The following is a 9530-nucleotide window of genomic DNA, read 5'->3' as shown; positions in this document are numbered from 1 at the left end:
TATTAAAAACAATGTGTCTGTGGTCCGACAAACTAGGTTCATCGGAGACATGCCAATTTTTAATCCTTTCAGAAATAGAGGCGCTACACAAAGTGAGATCAAGGACCTCCTGTCTGATAGCGTTGATAAACGTGGGGTTATTCCCTACATTACATACATTGACATCGTTAGAGGTAAGGTATTCAAGTAGGTACTCACCCCTAGTGATGGTGTCCGAGCTGCCCCAGATCGGCGTGTGGTGGGCGTTGGCATCGCAGCCGATCAGAAACGGCTTGTTGATGGCCTTGCAGTACCGCACGAGCGCAGCAACTTCGGGTGGCGGTATATCACCTTGGTCGCCCGGGAGGTAGGCCGACGCGACAACCATCTCCTGCTTTCCTCTGCTTGTCGGTACTTCAACCGTGACGTCGACAGCGGTTGAATAAAATGATCAATTTGATTTTCCCGGTGAATCGCGACGTAGCAGTCGTGATGGACGACGAGACCTATCTCACCCTGGATGGCAACAATTAGCAGGGCACTTCGTATTTCACCCTCCCCCACGGAGGAAGTGAGCACCGAGGTGAAGTTTATTTCACAGACCAAGCTCCCCAAGAAGGTGCGGCTGTGGCTGACAATCAGCGAGAAAGGGATGTCAACGCTGCACTTCTTTCGCTCTGGGCTGGCCGTGAACGGAGAAATTTACAGTACGAAGTGCCTGCCAGAAGTTGCGTCGTTCATCAAGAAATACCATAAGGGCGAAAACACGGTGTTCTGGCCAGATATGGCATCGGCCTACTACTCGAAGCGATCGTTGGAGAAGATGGAGCAGCTGAATATCGATGTGGTACTGAAGTCGGCGAATCCGTCCAACGTCCCCCAGTTGCGTTCCATCGAGAATTTTTGGGCAAACTTGAAGCGCAAATAAGATAATATAATTACCATTAATGAGAAATTTATCCAACTCAATTATCTGTCTTAGTTTTTTCTTATCATCATCTGAAAAAGTTCATTTTTTTACCGCAAACGTTATGTGTAGTAACGTCGAGCCGACAAAATGACTGGTTTGACGGGAAATGCCAGCAAATGATGGAGAGAAAGAAAAGAGCTTGGAAAAACTATCTAAGCATCGCCACAAGAGAGAACGCGGCCGAATATCGATGAGCTCGAAATGAGTTGACAACGATTCTGAGGAGGAAGAAGCACCAGCAAGAGGACAGAGATCGTGAGGAGCTGGAGCAACTGTTTCGGGCTAACGATACGCGCAAGTTTTTTGAGAAGGTGAACCAATCCCGTAAAGGCTGCACACCGATTCCAGATAAAGACTGTTCCGAAAATTATAACTACATCTTCTTTCTTGAATAAAACAAAAAATACAGGATTTTTCGAGTCATGTTATTCTGAAATATAGATGATAAGTGTTTTCTTTCCAGTTTCAATTCAAGTTGGGATTATTTTTCGTAGGATACGCGAGTTCTCTAACTTTGCTCTTAACACTACTCATAAGCTTTTGCACAGTGTGTTCTCCGATTCCAATCTTTTTTAAATTTTTCAACATTGTCCGCTAGTTTGACATATTTCATCAGCTTTACCTTGGTCAAAGCCCAAAAAGTTTCAATAGGGCGAATTTCAGGGCAGTTTGGAGGATTCATCTCCTTTGGTGACATTATTTGTTTTATACCACCCTAGTGCATCCTTAGAGTAATGGCAGGAAGCAAGATCGGGCCAAAAGATTGGAGGATTGTTATGCTGCTTAACCATGGGTAACAACTTTTTCTGCAAACACTCTTTCATGTAAATTTTACCATTCATTGTGTCATTCGTAATGAATGGACGAGATATTTTCCCACATTCACAAATGGCCTGCCAAACCATTACCTTCTTGCCGAATTTTTCGGTGTAAATGGCTCTCACTGGTCCAGGGACAGCCTTTCCCTTCGGTGATGTATAAAATTGCGGTCCTGGCAGAGTCTTATAGTCCAGTTTTATGTAGGTTTCGTCATCCATGATAACACACCCCATTTTTTGGTCAGAAGTTTGTCATAAAGCTTCCGAGCTCTCGGTTTCACAGATTCAGCTTGTTTTGGATTTCGTTTTGGCTGCCTCTGCTTCCGACGGGTCTGCAGACCCATTCTTCCCTTGGCACACATAACGTTACTCGCCGAGGTTCCAAGCATTCTCGCCATATCTCGTACTGATACTGAAGGATGCCGCTTGTAGTATTCCTTAACCTTTTTGTCCATTGTGGGATCAACAGGCCCGGGTTTTCTACCACGTCTTGGGGCATCAGTAAATGTGCACTCTTCACAATACTTCCGCAATGCGGTTTGAACTGCTTCGACACTTATACCTTCTTTTTTGGCTAATTTTCTTATAGAAAGACCACTCACGGTGCCCCATTTGTGCACAATTCGCTTTCTTTGCTCGGGAGAAAGGCCACGCATTTTCAAAATTTCGCACTAAATGTTACAAAAAATGACAGCATCTGTTTCTTTTGGATGTAAACAACAGGACGCAGCCAACGTTTGGTTGAATACTGCCAGTGTTGCGAAATTTCGACACAGAAAAAAGAAAGTGATCCAACAGCAGTTTCACTCTCACTCACTTCAAACTGATATTGAGTGTCACGCAAGTCAACTATCAGTCAATAATCATGTCAGTCATATAAATGATATATCTTAATTAATATCGAAATTATTTTATCTGAGGTAATCTATTGCATGAGGTCAATGGAGTAGGTAGAAACCTTCATCCTACACCGCATAAACATCGCTAGAGCAACATAGCGTGTGCGAAATCACAGTAATGCTGCTAGTCAGCATTACCACTGTCAACTGATTGGCGCTGCAAGCAATTATCACTGTCAGCTCGTTCGTGTTGATACTGATATTCGTAGTATTCAGTTTCAACTGAGAATCTATCACTGACAGTGAAAATTTGCAACCCTGAATACTGCACGTTATTTGAAATGACGGTTGATCGTAAGTGTATTAATAATTATTGGAACGGTCTATATGTGTAGAGACGTGGAGGGTAACGTGACTACAAGCGAGCGCGAGGTGGCTGACAGGTGGCACCAGTTTTTTTGATAAGCACCTCAGGAACGGAAGGAGGCGGAAGGGAAGTTATCCTTGGAGTGCCTACAAACGACAGTAGTGTCCCAGTATCCGATATCCTGGAGATGAAACGGGAAATTGGCTCACTCAAGAACAACAAGGCCGCCGGCAAGGACAGGGTACCGGAAGAGCTCAATAAACATGAAGAAGAGGCACTAGCAACGGCTATCCACTAGGAATTGGAAGGAAGAGAGTCTACCGGAGGAATGAATGGAAGGAGTTTTATGCCCCGTCTATTAAAAGGGCGATCGGCCACAATGCAGTAACTACCGCGCCATTACGCTAATCAACGCTGCCTACAAAGTTCTCTCCCCGATTCTACTCCGCCATATATCTCCTTTACCGAAAGAATTTGTAGGGCATTACCAAGTGGGCTTCACACAAGCATGCGTTACTACGGATCAAATTTTCACTCTCCAGCAGATACTTCAGAAATGCCGGAAGTACAACGTGCTCACACATCATGTTTTTGTGGACTTCAAGGCAGCGTATGATACAGTCGATCGAGACCAGCTATGGCAAAAAATGCACGACTACGGTTTTCCGGATAAACTGGCATGACTTTCCAAAGCTAGCTTAGACCGAGTGATGTGTTACGTGTGCGTGTCGTGGACGAATTCCTTCGAAGCGCGCAGAGGGTTGAGACAAGAAGATCGATTATCCTGTACGTTGTTTAACATTGTCCTTGAGACAAAGGGCGTATGCCTTTAGCATAGGTTTTATTCGAAACATTGTAGCCCAGAAACAATTGGTTGTATAGAAAAACTGTCTGGGCATGAGTTGTAGGGAATTAAAAATTCATCATAAAAAAATATACTTTGTAAGAAAAAAAAATTTCTGACCAAAACAAATTAAAAATAAACATTCAATTTCAATTTTAAAAAAAGAGTTAATTTTTTTATTTTTTTCAGAAACTTGAAGTTAATGCGCAACTTTGAAAAAAAGTCTAGGATGGAAAATGAAAAATATTTTTTTTGTGGTAGATTAATTTATTTATAAAAATTCTAATTCAAACATTTTTCAAAACATTTGTATTCTGATAGTTTTAAAAGATGCAGAGTCATTTTGAATTAAAAAGCTCTTGGTGGTTATAATTCTAAAGGCATCGGGTTTCGAGTTATTTAGAATTTAATCTCGAAAAATTATTAAAATTTAGTAAAATACACGTTTTTCATAATTTGTCCGTGGTTCTCCAGCAAAAACCATACGTTCATTGGAATGCTTGATCAAAAATATGCAGTTCATTCTTTGACAACAAAACGATTGGATAAATAACTGTACCTTAGCCTACCTACACGTTCCCCCTTGCCGAATGTTTTATAAAAAAATATGTTTGTATAATTTCACACACATTGCTTTTTCAGTCTTGTGTTGAAACAACGAAAATGTTGCAATTGGCTCCACCTTCAACGGTATTTTTGTCTTTGTATAATAAACTTAAATGCGGTTGCAACTTATTTCGAATCAAAGTTCATCATCAAAACGAATTTTGCTGCTTGGGTGGTAAATTAGGCTATACATATGTAAAATTTCCTCCATTATCGGCATTTTTGTTGGTTTCGTTATGTCATTTTTATCATTTTTGTCAGTTTATAATTCTTGTAAGTTCTATAAACTATGTCATTGTTGCCATTCCGTCGTATTCGTCAGTTTCGTCGTATTTTTCGATATTATCACATCTCCAATTTGAGTGATTTTTTTATCATAAATATTATTGAGGTCACATATTTTTCATTTATGTCATATGTGTCATTTTCATTATTTCTGTCATTTCCATCAATTTGTTATATTGTCATATTTGTTGTTTCTGTCATTTTTGTCTGTATTTTATTTTATTTTTTTTTGTTATTTCTTTCTTTATTCAGTCGTCCTTTTCGTCAAACATATCACTTTCGCTATTTTTGTCATTTTTGCCCTTCTATGCCATTTTCGTAATTATTTTCATATTTGCCTTCGTCATTTTATTCACTTTTGTTTTTTCGTTGTTTCTCTGTTTGGTCATTTTTACTTTAAAGTTTCATTTTATTTCTTCAACATGCAAGTTTTTTTTATTTCTGCCATTTTTGAAATTTTTTTGTCTTTCTCATGGTTTTTGTGATTTTTGTTTTTACTGTAGTTTTTTTTATTATTTGTCATAACTGTCTTTTCTGCCATTTTGTTTAGTCTGTTTTTATTTGCTTTCTCCTATAGAATCATTATGAATTCATTTTTCTGCTTTTCTGGCTTGATCAGTTTTTTTAGTTTTGTCGTTTTTACCATTTCCATCTTTTGGTATTTGAAAAATTTTAATTATTGTCGTGTAGTTTTTTTGTGATTTTTGTTCAAAGTTTGTTTTGCATTTCGATCTCTAAATTATTTTTTTTCTGTTTCTTTTTTCGCTGGGTCATTTTTATTAGTTTTACCACTTTCATTTTTTGATTATTTATTAATTTTTCCATTTTTAATTTATAAATTGTATCATGGCGTTCTTGTCATGTTGCTCAGTTGTAACCTAATATTATCATTTTGGATTCTACATTGTTTCTACTATTTTTTGGCATTTGGTGGAATCATACGATGAAAACAATAAACAAACAAAATATCAAAATGGGCAAAAATTGCTTATTACAAATATGACAGAACTGAAAAAATGACAAATAAGAGCGATAATAAATAATGATAAACATGCAAATATTTGGATGACGTACCTATAAAACATAAAAAGAATGATTTTCATTTTTTTTGGGTACTTTTTTGGGTTTTGTCATTTAATATCTGTCTTTGAGTCATTTCTGTTTGCTCTATTCAGTAATCGTTTTTGTCATTTCTGTCATTCTATTAACATTTGTAATTTTTGGCGGTTTAGTTTTGCCGTAGAATACGTCTTACGGCAACAATTACAGGGACCCAATTTCAATACAGGGATCCAATTTCAAAACCGAAAACATCGAGAGCGTCACAAAAATTTTCCAATTTCAAACGTATTAAACCCAGGCAGCTTTCAACCGTTTTCTGTCAGTTTTGCAGCAATCGATTGGAAAATCATTTAAGCACCCGTCCAAATGCAGAAAATTGTAATCTGATTATTCAAACTATTGTAATTGTAACCCTCTTTGGGCTATATGAGAGACTGTTTCTCCTCAAGCAAATCAGTTTACTAGCAGTAGGCAGCAGCAGCGGACATCAACACCGATGGCAGTAGGCGAAGTGGATCAACAGCGGGCAACAACGGCGGTGGTAGTAGTAATGTCCGATTTTTTCAACTAATCGATTATTACCTAATCGATTATTTTCCCGGCGGCGGCTCATCGACATCGATTATATGACATAAAGTAATCGATTAATCGAATTAATCATTTGAGTTGGCGCTTTCCAAAATTGGAGCAAACTTCGAAGCATTTAGGAATTCTTCGTAACACGACGTGCACTTTTAATTATTAACACATTTCATGGAGAAGTGAAATGCTCGTACAATTAATAATGTTTCATCGATGTGAAGCAGTTCACGAGAAAAAGTTACGCGAATCGTAAACAGTTTTACGAGTATAAATAACGCCATGTGTCATATTTACTTATACAAGCAAAAATTACTTCCCGAAAAATGTTCAAATCAGAATTGAAATAGAAATCCATTGTGGTATTTTTAGTTTTATACATAACTAGCTGACCCAGCAAACTTCGTCCTGCCCATTTTTTTATTTAAATAATTTTAAATATTCTTGTTGTGAAGTTGATTTTTAGCCTCTGAGTGTCATTCTGGTGGTCATTTCGGCTGTTTCTAGTAACCTAGAGTTTCCACCTTGGATTTATTTGGCGTTTGGAATCGATTCTTGTCGGCATAATTAAGTTCAATTTAGACTGTATTCCGGTTAAATTGGTTGAAATATCTGTTTCGTTTGTAATATTATTTCCGACGTTGGATATTCGTTAAATTTCTAAATATACTAGATATGAATATAAGCACAGAGCAGATATGCAACTTCGAACAAAACTCTGCAGCTGTTCTGTTGTTTTTTGCTGTTCCATCCTACATTGATTTCACAGTGCATCGTTCCAACAGTTCGCTCTAATAGTTTAAACATGCACCAAAAAACTATTTTTTTTTTGCTTCAATGACCAGGCAAAAAGGTGATCTTGAATCTATAAAAATCAAGTTAAAACAGGACCGCATTCAAGAGATATTTAAAGCTGAAATTCAATAACAATTCACAATCAACGTTAATAGAACAAATTAAACTAAAAATCTTTCAATCATTCGAACATTGTTTAACACAAACACCTCGTGACCGTTGAAACTATTTTAACCTGTTAGTTGTTTTTCTTGAATATCTTCGTTGAACTTGGAACCCGAATTTCACGACCAACGACAATATTTTTTCTCGTATCGTTTTTTAAACCTAACATTGCAAGTAATGCATATCAGACGTGCTATACACAGCACTGCTTACGACATTAGGTACAATGTAAAAAATGATTATCGTTGGTCAAGATATTCAGTTTTCAACTTGAGCAACAATGAGATTCATTGAAATAAATCTACATATAAACCGTTGCACGTATGCGGGTGGTACTGTACGATTATCATGAAAAGTAGTACCGGGGAGAACAAAGGATTCTCTCGGCGAAAAAGCGGCGAGAACTCATACAGTCCTTTTATTGGATGAATAGAAAATAAGCGTTATAAAATTTCGAGTGTAAAATGCGTCCTCTCCACCGCTAGGTGTCGATACTTGAAATAAAGAGATTTTGTCTCATTTTTGGTTCTTCAGATGTGATATAAGCCTCAGGAGGATAAGGACGAGAAAAAATAATAAAAAAAGGAAATTGAAAAAATTGTTTAATTTTAAATCAGATCATTAAGGTGAAATGCTTTACGAACATCAACTATTTTCTGAGTGTTCTGAATCCCGGACTTTTCTATTTAAAAACAAACTTGCAGATAATTTCAAGATTTTCCGGGTTAGACGCCCTGACAATTTTTTCCTGACTATTTACTTTTTACTTGGTTTTTACCTTGATTCACAAATGGAGACCATTTCTCCTATTGCTATTTGTAAGCAAACTCAGCTCTTCATCTGTTTTTTTAGAGTTTAGCAGGGTTCATGAAAATGTTTTACATGTGCAGTTTTCGTTTGTGGATATTATAAGTCATTCAGGATACTAGAATGTATGCTATTTCCAAAATTTATGTAGGCTTCGGAATTTTCGTGTATTCACGTAAATTTTGTGGCTCACGCGTTTTTCACGGGTTCTCTGCGTAGATTGTATTTGAGTCTAGTTGATGAAACGTTTGAGTCAATGAAATTGCAAAGTTGAAGAAACGTTTGAGTCAATGAAATTGAAAAGTAGCATCGTAACTACCTTGTACATTCACGACTTTCACACATGTGTCGCATGCAGTGTTGCCACATTTAAATCTGTGTTTTCCCTCGAAAAAATCTGAGCATCTGTATCTGGAACAAAAATATCTTTAAAAAAAATCTGTATTGTTTAAAATTAAAGAACTTTGTATTTTTTAAGTTTTTATGGTACATAAACAAAATTTTTAGCTTAAAACGTGTGAGGAGTTGAAAATATGTTCAATTTGCTTAATATTTAATGAAATAAAATTTGGATTGTTTTTAAAATTTAATGTCAATTTTGAAAAATCTGCAAATCTGTACTTTTCGAAAAAAATCTGTATATCTGTATATACAGATTCTGTATCGTTACTTCGGCCAAAAATCTGTAAAATACAGATTAATCTGTACATGTGGCATCCCTGGTCGCATGTATGTTCGTGTCGGAAAAAACAAAAGGTCGTATTCAGGATTGAAATATAGTACCTGGGCTTCACTTGGCTCTTATTGTTTTACTAGTTTTATTGCATAAATTCTTTCACCAATCGGACATTAATCGAGGTCATCTAATCGATTAACTAATAATCGGTGCTTCGCTTAATCGATTAAAAATTATTCGGTTATTTTCATAGATAATCGATTAACTCGATTAATCGAGATGTAATCGGACATCACTAGGTGGTAGTGGTTAGCTGCAGTTCTTACCTCTTTCAGTTTGGCTTCCCTTCGATCTGAGTTGGACCCCACCAGCGGTAATCCGATTCAGATATCGTTGGGTGAATACAACCCGAAACTGAAAGAGACTCGCACCGCCAGGTGGTTTGAGAAGCCACCATCATCCAGCGTAGGTATATATAGGGTGTGTGCACATAACGTGTGTGAATATCTGTGCTATATAAGGTGTATGGCTAGCGTATATGGCTTGCTATATAGCGTGTGTGGCTAGCGCGCGGGGCTAGCGTGGCACCGATGGAAAAAAATCGCTTCTAGCGACTAATGAATACGTATAAACCAAGCCTATGATGCGTTGACATCGTCGTCAGTGTGCGAGTTATTCTTATTCTTCGCACATTTGCAAACAGACCTCCATGGTAGGTGAATAACGAAGATCACAATA

The sequence above is a fragment of the Wyeomyia smithii genome, chromosome 2, assembly GCF_029784165.1.
Source record: "Wyeomyia smithii strain HCP4-BCI-WySm-NY-G18 chromosome 2, ASM2978416v1, whole genome shotgun sequence".
Taxonomy (NCBI): domain Eukaryota; kingdom Metazoa; phylum Arthropoda; class Insecta; order Diptera; family Culicidae; genus Wyeomyia; species Wyeomyia smithii.
Note: the sequence above shows the minus strand (reverse complement) of the source record.